At 39.5% G+C, this 12513-nt stretch overlaps 1 protein-coding gene across 3 annotated transcripts in view; it reads left to right on the plus strand.

Moving 5' to 3' along the window:
• Positions 1 to 12513, plus strand: part of grik2 (glutamate receptor, ionotropic, kainate 2) — a 559972-nt gene that overhangs the window by 192786 nt on the left and 354673 nt on the right. The window lies entirely within an intron of this gene.

Genomic DNA, 12513 nt, shown 5'->3' on the forward strand with positions numbered 1-12513 from the left:
ACCCATTCAATATTTTGAGCAAAACTGTGCTCTTACCGTGTTAATTGAACCTTCACACTCTCCTCTTACCGGTGCAATGTGCAATCAATGAAGACTGGCTACCAGGCTGGTCCAATTTAGACATGAAACCTCCCACACTAAAATGACAGGTGTTTCAGTTTCATTGTCCAATCCCTGTATATATTCACTTAAAAAAATTATCTTAAATAAAAGCTCTAAATTTAATTCATTATTGGAAACAAGTATAAGTTTATGCATTAATGTATTGTCCAGAACTCTTCACAATGCCAAGAGTTGCTGAAACACTGTCTCCTCTGGTGATGGATGTTGGCATATCTAAAAACCTTTATAGCAATGGTCTTAACGTGAGGAAATGAATGATACTCAGTGGGACATCAAGTTCTTTCCCATTTGTATGCGTTTCACTTTTAAAGCACTCCCATTTTGAGTAGTGAGTTTAACTTGGAATAAAGGGTGTAAAACCCCTAGTGTTCAGCTGCATTAGGACAGGGTATGACATCACCGCCTGGTTATGCTAAATTATTTGGAGATGAATGTCTTTTTGCAGACTGTGAATGACCCCAAGTGATGAAAAACAGTACCTGATTGTTCAGAGTGGGGCACAGTTACTCCAACCATTCAGAGTCCTGAAGTGACTGAAGCTTGCTTTGATCTAGTGCTTCAAGTTAGGGCTGCAACTATGGATTATTTTAATAATCTATTAATCTAGCGATTATTTTTTCGATTAATTGATTAATCTAACAAGAGATAAGTAAATTATCATACTTCAATAAACAAGCGTTTTGAACTTAAAAAACAAACATTTATTGCACACTTTAAATGTATTGTAAATTGCAAAAACATAAAAAAAACTCAATTCAGTGCTCAGAACATGGCATTTTAATAATAAAGTATTTAAATAATAAAAGAGACCATGCATTTTGTTGCATGCACAATTGTATAAAAAATTTGTAAAAACACGAACAATTGATGGATTGAGCATATGTACAGACAAAGAAGGTTTTTCATCTAAAATGCAAAACATATTTTTTGAACAGTTTTGTCAGGAATCACTGCTCTGAGTGGGTTGCTCTTCAGCAAAAGGCATGTTTCAGAGTATGTATACTCGAGTTAATAATTCAATTTAATTACTAATTTAGTTAACGATTATTTAAAAATTGCTTCAGCTTTAGTTTAAATGTGTCACATATAGATATACTAACATCATACTAATATATATATTATATAATATAATATACAAATATCGATATAATAGTAGATATACTGTTAATAAAAAGCTTTGCAATTTTCTCTAACTTCAGAAGGAGCCCCAGATATGAAACGGGCAAAGTGGAGTGGCTGGGCATAGCCCGCCGCAGATGGCACCTTAGAAAAGAAGGATGGAGTAGTCCACAGTGTAACACCTGAACCCTCAGGTTTACAAGAGGAGGAGTGCTACCACATCAGAACCCCAGGGGAAGGCTTAAAATACCACTGAGAGGGGAGAGGGCCGCTGCCACACACCGGGTGAACACTCGGGGAGAAAGAGAGAATCCGAATGGAAGGACCTTGAACTAAAAGTGCCTCCCCTGTAATGCAAAGCGGGAAAACATTTATTTATTAGAATTTTAAAAAAACGATAATCAGTGCATAAGTCCATGGAATTGATACCTTGACTGTCTAAACCTAAGCAAGTATTTATATAAAGTAGAAGATGAAACAGTGGAGTAGAAGATGGCATGACGTAAGGATGAAGAAGATCATAGAGCTTCTGGGAAACAGCATCCAAACCTCACTGTGGTCTCTCCTACTGCAGAGCTGTCTGCATAAAACTATGAAAATTTAAAAATGATGAAGATTTGGCACTCCACTAAGATAGGTTTACATGAAAAGCTAGTCTTAGGGAAATGTGTATTTTTTATGTACAAGGAAAATTTAAAGTGGTCTGATCATCAGCACTGCATTGACAAATTTGTCTTACAGATCTGTGGCGAAACAGGTTATAATTAACACCACATTAACTAAACGGAATATGTTTCAGATGAAAAATTCCGTTTTATGTTCTGGTACTTAGTATTTGCAGTTATTTATCACTTACCCACTAAATGCTTTACATTTACTTTCAGCCGCCACAAACAGATAACAGGTAGTGGGAAATGCCAGTGTGCTGGGCCGAAATCAGGCAGCGGTTGGTGGGGAAGTTCCAGTCCAACCGCCAGTTAACTTAGCTTAGCAGCAAGATCAGCCTGTAAGGGGAGCTCCGCTGCTCCAAAAACTCTGAAAAAACATTTTAAAGTAGGCTCATTCTTGATGAACTGACTGCAGAGAAGATGTTTTGAGGTCTACTTTGTCCCTTAAAATCATCTTAAAACTACTTTTTGTGACAAACCATTGGTATAAAAACAATTAATTTGTAAAACCCGCCCCTTTACTGCAGTTGCTGGTGCAATGGTCCTGCTGCACACAACCCTGCCCCTTTAACAATCCCAGAGAAAGCTGTAAAGACTTACCCCAGACCAGGACCTCGAACCTGTGAAAGTAAAACTCCGGGAAAGTGAAATTACCTGGGTAAATTTGTATTTAAACACGCCCAGGGCTTTTAAAATCCTCAGGCTTTCCACAAACAATGGAAAAGGGGCTAATGTTTGGAGTGTTAGGACCCCTTCTGTGGCTAACTGTAACAACCCTGCTCTACAGGTAAGAATGTACGCACCTAATAGTTATTTTTGTTTGCTGAAATTATAAAGTTACATTATGTAGCAGATAAGAAAACGGCGCCATGTCAAGATTGTAAAAAAAAAAAAACTTTGACTTAATCTCCTACATCCTGAGCAAGCACAGGGCAGAGATGGCTCTAGACATTTTGGTGTATATAGGCATGTATATATTAACTTTTTTGTTTAATTTTTGTTAGTGTTAATTACTCTAAGAAGGTATTTAATAAACAATCAAATTGTTTTGGGAAATCCATTTGGTAAAATAACAGATAGGACTGATGGTGAAAAGCTTAGTCTTAGCAGTCAGATCTTTTTCAATAATTTAAAACAGTATTCTCAATGAAAACAGTTTCACTTTCACTTTTATTTCTTCCCCAGTTGTTTCCAAACGTCAACTTCTGTCTTTCCTGGGCCATCTAAATTTTGCTATGCGGATCATTCCCCAGGGTCATTCCTTCATCACCCTTGCTCGACCTAGCTAATTCTGTCCTTTCTCTGCTCGACCTTGCTACTTTAGATGAAGGCTGTCGTTCCGATCTGGCTTTCTGGTCCTGTCTACTTAGGAACTGGAATGGTATCCTTCTTTTATGACCACGTCGTTAACTTGATTTTTTTAGGGACGCAGCTCCATCCGTAGGTTTTGGGGGGTTGTTTCAGGGAGAATGGTTCGCTGATGTATGGCCTACCTACCTTTCCCCAATCCCAATTCTCAGCTTTCTATGAGATCATCCCCATCACCGTAGCCTGCTGCATCTGGGGTCGTTTCTGGAAACGAAAGCGCATCACCGCTTTATGTGACAACGCAGCCGTGGTCAATGCAATCAACAAAGGCCACTCATCTTCTAAAGCTGTCAAGCCTTACCTCCGTCGCATCACCTGGCAGGCTGTAACTCACAGCTTAATCATTTCTGCTCGTCGTGTTCCAGGTTATTCTAATTCAGTTGCCAACGCTCTCCCTACTCTGATTCCTCCTCTCAATGACCTGAAGCTGGACTAAATCCATCCCTTTATCCATTGATGCAATCAGCCAAATTCTATTTGAAATAAGGTTTGGCTTCTTCCATTCTCTCAATTCCTATTCTATTGCCTGGCAAACCTTTGCAAAATTCTGTCTCGCTCATAAAACTCCATTGTACCCAGTTCTCATTCAAACGGTCCTAGCTTTCGTAATTTTCTGCTTTGAACACAGCCGTTTCAAGCTCTCCTACATTCAGAGTTTATTTGCAGGCATCATTTTCTTCTCTAAAGAGTTTCGTTCTGAACCTTCTCCAAGTCTGTTAGCAAATCATGCCATCAAACTTTTCCTTAAAGGTATCTCTAAACACTGCGATTCTCAGCCTGATTCCCGGAGACCTATTACTCTCCCCATCCTTAAAAACCTCCTCACTGCCCTCCACTCCGGCCCTCTTTCTTCCTACCTAAAATCTCTCCTTTTCAGTGCTTTTCTTCTCACCTTCTATGGATTTCTCAGGCCATTCTAAAGGGAAAGGCCCATGCTTCATCTCCGTCACTCATCTAGATGGCCCGTTCTGCCCCTTTCAAGCTATGTTCAAGTTCGCACTTAACAGACTCAACTCACCCAGTGTGCCCCTCTTTCTCACTGAGAAGGAGCCCCCATGTCCTCCTCCTGGTTCCTTAGGTTTCTGAGGCAAACTTTAGCTCAGTGAAACCTACCTCCTAATCAGTTCTCAGGCCACTCATTCAGAATTGGGGCAGCCACTGCAGCAGCAACCTAAGGAGTTCCTACAGTTTCCCTCCAACAGCTCGGCCACTGGTCTTCTTCAGCATTCTCTTCATACGTTTGCCCAGACCTTCACTCCGTGCTAGCTGCTGAACAATCTCTCAGCTCTTAGCCTCTTCAAGCTCTTCATTCTTCAATGACTGTCAGCCGCAGCTAATTGTTCTCCTCCTCGCTCCTTCATACAAACCATCCCCTCACTTGCTACCTTGTCAGGTACAGTCAAGTCTTCACTCCCTTTTCACTCTTGGTTTGACTATGTCATGCCCTCTCTTTGCCTCATCAGGCTTCTCTAAATAATTATCCCATGCCTAGTCAGGCCATCATCTTTCCCTCCCTACGCCAGCAGAGCAAGGTTTCATTCTCATCCTCCATGCCTAGTCTGCCACAATGTTACAAACATTTATTTATTTATTAATTTCAATGCATGGATTTTCAATTTAATTTATACAATATTTTTACTGTAAGTATGTTGTTTCAGTGACAAGATTTTTGCAATATATTAAATCTCTCAAAGCAAAATTCAGCTATGGCTTAAATTGGCAATGATGCAGAAACTCAAGTAAAAAACAACATTTGACCAAATGATAATGACATCAGAACTAAAACTGATCCTCCATTCTTTTCTCCTTCTCTCGTTTTTGCCCCAACTCTATCTCTTTCTTCCTTAATATTTTCCCTTTTGTTTCAGTCTCAATTTCCATAACAATTGAAATAATCCCAGAGCAGTTTCTAATGAAGTTTATAAATATCAAGCAGAGCTTTAAAGCATTAGCTGTAATGCTCCACTTGTGAAAGAAAATCTGTTGGGCTTCTTCTTGGCACTCAGACAGCAATTCTACTCTGCAACAGGACACGGTTAAAAAAAAAAAAAAGAGCATTTAATTTCTACATCTCACCATTCGCCTACAGTTGCCTCTAAATCACACATGCATGATCTGATCTGTTTCAAACTGGAGAAGAATCATCTTTGGCAACCTAAAAACAGGTCAAGTGGATTATATTGAAATTTGGATCGACTACGCCCCCTTTCAAACAGCTATATGTCCATCACCGTGAATGTTTAGCACATTGATATGAGAAATTAATGACATCACCTTAGCCCTGCCCAGTTAGAACAGGAAGTCACATGGTTTACCTGCGGATGTAACTTCTTTTACAATTTGACTCTGACATGTTTGATCACACAAAACAAGATGGATTGAGTATTTCTCTGAAAAGTGACTGATGGCCAGACAATGTGGGCGTGGCGAGGGTGACAAATGTTCATGTCTCGCCATTTACATACGTTGGGCTCAGACATGGATTGTATGATTTACTCCAAATTGAATATGGATAATCATTGTCAACCCCCAAACAGCTGTATTGGATTGTATTAAAATATAGATCAACAACACCCCTTAGAAAATTTTAAATGCTTTATATCCCCCATATTTCATCCGATATATCCCAAAGTTTATGTGCATCATCGTGCAAGAATGCTAAACACGTTGGCATGATCAGTTGATGACATCAATTTAGCCTCACCCACTGACAACCAAATAAAAGGTTTCTTAGTTGATTAACCTTCTGTCACAGTGTCCAGAACTTTGAAACTTTCCCTAATAAGGCATAATAATTTTGTATGACATTTTCAAAGCACAACAGTAAGTCTTCGTTAATCCTTAGCCACCAAACAGAAAGTTAGCACAGCTTCCATCAAGAAGCTCGGATTTTGGCCAAATTCTCCATGCTTCTCACTAGAGCAGAACTCAGCATGACCGAAGATCATATGAAAGCGTGGTCACAGTACCTGGTGGCAGCGTGCTCGATGGTGGCATGAGGACGGCGATCCTAGGCTCCCACGGTCACTACACAGACTGAGTGGCACAAAGCTGCGAGGGCCAATGCTGCTTGCAGCATTAATTGTATTTGTTTTCCTTATGTTGCTTGGTGTCTGGTTCTATCTTGGTTTTGGGTGTTACTCTTGTATGTTCAATATTGATGTGTTTCAGTAGACTGTTTTTACAATTTGGTTTGGTTGGACTTTCTTTCTCCACTCCTATCAGGTAACACAATTTGTTTTTGTTTTTTTTACTTCTCTTGTGTTCTATCTTTTGCATTACATACCTCAGCAGTGCTTTTTGTTCTCTTTAAATAAATGTTTGACTGTCCTGTGTGCCTGCCTTTAGCTCCTCGATCCAGGTCCATTCTTGTATTTATGTCACCTTAAAGCTGCAATACTAACCGTGTGTGCTGTTTAGTCTTCCCATTTTTTAAGCTGTACTTCTCAAGTTGCTAAAGCTGAGTGGTTTTGTTTTAGATTTTTCTCTATTTGTTCCTCCAGACTTTATCAAATTATAATTAACGGATGACGTTACAGTTTGTGCAGAAGAACCAAGTATTCTGCAGTGCCCGAGTTGAACCAGAGTTCACGCTTTGGAACCACCATCACCGGTTTGAAATCGTGTTCAGGAACCGGAACGGGCTCCAAACCTTGTTGGTGGGTAAGGAGTAAAAGAGAGATAGTGTTCAAATGTGCTTCCCAGAAGCAAGTGGTTGTCTCTAGATAACAGGAAAAGCATAAATGAAAATTACTGTAAGACTTTGTTTTTTTACATCAGATTATACCTTATGCATTTCATCATTACTAATGCCAACACAACTATAATTCATCCTTTATAATTTGTAGACTTCTCTTTTCACCTAACATTGCAGTTGTTTGTGAATTGACAGTTTTTCTGTTGCACTGGTCAATGCATACTTTGTGACACATCAGCAAACTGCTGTTAGAAATACGTGTGGTGGTGTTTCTGTTGTGAGGGACAACTTATAAGTCACTTTGTCAACTGATAGTTAAATGGAACACTGTCAAAGTCCCACTGGTCAGCACTTTGGGGATATCAGCAGTACAGCGACAGAGTATTTGATTTAATGAAAAACAGGGAGTCTCTGTCACAGATTCAGCAGTCTGTGGGCTGGTTTCCCACAGTGCAGTACACTCATCTGGAAGCACGAAGTAAACAAATAATGCCACAAGCCAAACAGCTGGGAATATTGGGATGTGGGCAGACACACAGGAGACTTCAACATCAGTTTAGAAAGATGGCTCTGTTTGCAGAACCAACACAGAACCTGGCACAGTTGCTGTAGTATGCATCTGGATAATACCCATGCACTCCATGACAAAAATATATTAAATATGTTTTCATTTCATGAATTCAGAAAAATTATGCTGAGATCAGATATTCAGCTGCTCCAACATGGGGTTTTTGTAGAAATCTAGAAAATGGCCATTGCATCTGAGTTCAACCTGTTGATGCAAATAGCTCTGGAAATTGTATTGCCTTTCCCAGGATGTTGATGACTTATGTTTCACCACTATACATGAAGCAAATCATTGCTCAGCTACAGGTAAGCATACATTTATTTTAAGTCCTGGCAAATTTAGGGTTAAAGTAATCTTTCAATTTTACCAACAAGTTTCTTCTGACTGGAAAAAATATATATTTTGGAGTAGCCCAGTTGGAGTCTCGATTTGGATCGCAATAAAGAATCTGTGGAGGGAGCGAACGATTAGGGTGATGGAAAGGAGGCCTTCAAACCTCAAAGATTTGGAGCTCATCACCAAAGACACATCACACAAATAACAGGGAAAACATGCAAAAAGCGGTTCAGCAATTATAAGAAGGGTTTGATTGCTGTAGAGGCAATAAAGATTTTTCCACTGATTATTAGGAAAAGTATATTGTAAATGGTTTGGACGTGCCATTTTAACAAAAAATAAACATAACAGATGTGGTAATATTTCTTTATTTTATTATCTTTTGAGAGATGCCTATCATATTTTTCATCAGAAGCAACATCTTGGTAAAATACAGGACAAACATTGTAGGCAAATAAATGCTTATTAAGTAACAACAGCAAGATAAAAGAACATTATAAAAATACTAAAATAATTCTCTTATCCGTGGCTCTCTGTGAGTTATCTAGGTGAAATAACAAAATGAGTAAGATAATTAAGTCTTTAACTGTAATCTGCTTGTAGCCTAAATAGGAATACTATTTTTAGTTCAACAGTTAACACAAAGGGGTTATTATATTCAGCCATATTTATATTTGAGGTTTGAGGTATATATGTATGTATCTAGAGTATACTTTTGAGTTCCAAAAAAACAAGTAAGATATTTTTAAGTTGATGAATATATGATAATAGTTGTCAACAGTCTGCTAAATAGAAAAAAAAATTCTTTATGTTGGAGAATTTTTGGATATTCCTGATCTTTGCCTGAAAAGCCTGTGCCTTTGTGTCAGGGACTCGGTTTCAGGAAGTCCCCCCCCCTCCTCCTTCAACTTGTTTTGCAGTTCTCTCAAGGGTGAACTGCTTTCATATGTTTCTGTAAATTGGTGGTCCCACAGTGGCGAATGACTTTTCTACGCTCATCACATGTGACACTGTCCAGCTGCAGTAAATAACATCCACTAAGCGCTTTACTTTCTCTGCGCCATCACAGGCTGCTCTCAGTGCTGCCCTGCCAGTAGAGCAGGGAGGAGGGAAGGGGCCGTGGGCAGCACAGAGAGGTGCTGTTTGCACAGATGTGGAAAACCTACGCTAGGCTAAACTGTGTGAAGAAATTTGAGAAATTTAGTGTACGAATAGGAGAGAATCTGAAACTAAAATATCTGTCTCACCACGCTAGTATCGATGTGATACTGATCCCGACTTGGCATTGATAATATCGATATTTTGGATCGATCTGCTCAGAGGTCCAGTGTCAAGTACCCATAGTCAGTGACGGTCTGGGGTGCCATGTCAGCTGCTGGTGTTGGTCCACTGTGTTTTATCAAGGGCAGGGTCAATGCAGCTAGCTATCAGGAGATTTTGGAGCACTTCATGCTTCCATCTGCTGAAAAGCTTTATGGAGATGAAGATTTAATTTTTCAGCACGACCTGGCACCTGCTCATAGTGCCAAAACCACTGGTAAATGGTTTACGGACCATGGTATCGCTGTGCTCAATTGGCCTGCCAACTCTCCTGACCTGAACCCCATAGAGAATCTGTGGGATATTGTGAAGAGAACGTTGAGAGACTCAAGACCCAGCACTCTGGATGAGCTAAGGTCTGCTATCGAAGCATCCTGGGCCTCCATAAGACCTCAGCAGTGCCACAGGCTGATTGCCTCCATGCCACGCTGCATTGAAGAAGTCATTTCTGCAAAAGGACTCCCGACCAAGTATTGAGTGCATAACTGTACATGATTATTTGAAGGTTGACGTTTTTTGTATTAAAAACATTTTTCTTTTATTGGTCGGATGAAATATGCTAATTTTGTGAGATAGGAATTTTGGGTTTTCATGAGCTGTATGCCACAATCATCCATATTAAGACCATAAAAGACCTGAAATATTTCAGTTAGTGTGCAATGAATCTAAAATATATGAATGTTAAATTTTCATCATGACATTATGGAAAATAATGAACTTTATCACAATATGCAAATTTTTTGAGAAGGACCTGTATAATGAGTCAGATAAATATAAGCTATTGAAATTTCCTAGGGGGCGCATTTGAGTCAAATTCCAATGTAGTCATATTAAGCTGTTTCAATGTTAAGAAGATAATTTATATCCAGTTTGGAGCAAATCGGACAGTGCGTGTGTGACTTCAAGGTGACCATATGCAAATAGCAAAACATAAAATTTGTCGCTCTGCCACGCCCACACTGCCCAGCCAACAGTCACTGTTCAGGGTAGGATTCAACCTCACCTTGTTCTGTGTCATCAGACACTGCTTGACACTGGTATGAGTCAGAGTGAATCCATCTACCAGTGAAACAGGTGACTTCATGTTCTAAGTGTGTGGAGCTTAAGTACTGTCATCCATGATGAAGCACAAATTTGGTATGGATCCAATGATGCAACAGGGATATATATATAACTGTTTTAAATATTCTAGGGGGCACAGTTGAGTCAAATTCCAATGTAATCCTATTAAGTTGTTTTGCAGATTGACAAAGGTCATTTATATCCAGTTTGAAGCTAATCAGATAATTCAAGTTTGATCTAGAACTGACTGTAGGCGAATGGCAAGATATGGCACTTGCTGCCACACCAACAGGATCCAGTCAACAGTCACTGTTCACAGTAGGATTCAGCTTTACGTTGTTCCGTGTCATCAGACACTGCATGAAGTTTATGTAAGTGAAAGTGTGAAAGATCCATCAGTGAAACATATGACTTCCTGTTCTAAGTGGGTAGGGCTACAGTGAGCAAATTTACCTGTAAATGTGCTGAGAACTAGTCTGTGATGAGACAGAAAGTTTGGTGCCTTGTTTGTGGAAGTTATTTCACATTCGTCTGTTATGTTTAGAAGTCAGATGTTGAGTCTTGGCCATACCCACACGCTTTGATGCAGCAACAGGCTAATTATTGAGCTGTTTGTAGAGTGACAAAGATCATTCATATCTTCATATTCATAGAGCCGACCGTATTCAAACAGCGAGATATCGAAATTCGCCACACTGCCACACCCACATGCTTTGATGTAGCAAGAGGCTCTTGATAACTTTTGGTGCCCAATGCATTGTGAGTATACGGAGTTATTTTGAAGTCTGTAAGTCAAAAGCTATAGGAGTAGTTTTCTCAGATACGACGTGTGCAAATGAGAGAAAATGATGATTGATAAAAATCTCTAGGAGGAGTTCAATCAAATACAGAGGCTAGATATAAGAAAAAAGTTGACTGATGAGGCAGCATTTCTCATTGATCAACTACAGGGGCACGGGGTGCTTCATGGATACAATTTGAAGAACATATAACATATTAAAGCAAAATTTAACTACCTAGTTTTATATTTCCAGACTCTGACATAGTTGAAAACAATGACATGTTTGAAAGTAATAAGTTCCAGTTCACCATTCAGAATCTGAAGGCAGATTTGTTTTCTCTCCAGACTCACAAAAATCTAAGAAAATTATAAGATTTGAACATCATTCTACAAAGCAGAAGCAACCAAGGAAGTAGGGACAGTAGAACTTATTTATCAAATGTGTGGCAGAGAAACGTACGTGTATGGTCATTTTCACGCTAATGTCAGGATTTAATTTGGACGTGAGTATAGAATAGACTCAAATTCCACACCATGTCTCAGATTGTGTGCACAAGTTTGTTAATGTGTATTTGTAAGTTGCATTGGAAAATTGTTTGTCCATATTAGTGAAAGGTGATTATTAGCGAGGTATATTTTTAGGTAATATTTTTATTGTGGCCAACATTTTATTCTTGAGCACTGTTTGATCATCCCAATACCCTAAGAAAGTAGTCAATAGGCTGTGTTTCAACTATTGTGGAATCACACTTCTTAACCTCCCTGGAAAAGCTTACTCATGGGGAGGGATGTCAAACTCATGTCCCACAGGGCCAGTGTCTTGCAACTTTGAAAGTGTCCCTGGTCCAACACGCCTCGATCAAATGGCTATATTTCCTCCGAAGGCAAGTTTTACTGAGACCTGTTAAACCTAATGATTTGACTCAGGTGTGTTGATGCCAGAAAGTTGTAAAAGTATGTAAAAATTGCCAGACACTGGCACTTGAGGACTGGAGTTTGAAAGTCTTGCTCTAGGAGGTTGGAAAGGAGGCTCTAACTGAATATTGAACTTCAGATTCTGAAGTAGCAGTGTGGCTCTATCCGGCTTGTGGAGCAGTGGACCACCTCTTTACTCTCTAGGAATGGCTGAGGGATTGATATGTATGTTCTACATGTGTTTTTAGATCTTGAGAATCTTCATAACTGTGTCCCATGAAACATTTTGTAGGGGGTGCTGTGGTAATATGTGGTGCTGAGGATTCTTTTAAGAAGTATATAACCCTTTTACAACCAAAGCAAGGGTTGTGCCCGCATTCCCAACACAGAGACGATCTTTTTCCCAGTGCAGATCTGGCTGCCTCTTGTCCCCGATCCTGTGTTTGGTGCTCATAAACAAGAATCTAAAAGTGTACTCTTGAAGAGCAGGTTGTCTGGTTTGGGAACCTCAAGGCCTTATCAGTGGCTCTACAGTCGACCTAATTTTCCAAGACAT

This window comes from Girardinichthys multiradiatus, chromosome 3 (genome assembly GCF_021462225.1).
Source record: "Girardinichthys multiradiatus isolate DD_20200921_A chromosome 3, DD_fGirMul_XY1, whole genome shotgun sequence".
Classification (NCBI taxonomy): Eukaryota; Metazoa; Chordata; class Actinopteri; order Cyprinodontiformes; family Goodeidae; genus Girardinichthys; species Girardinichthys multiradiatus.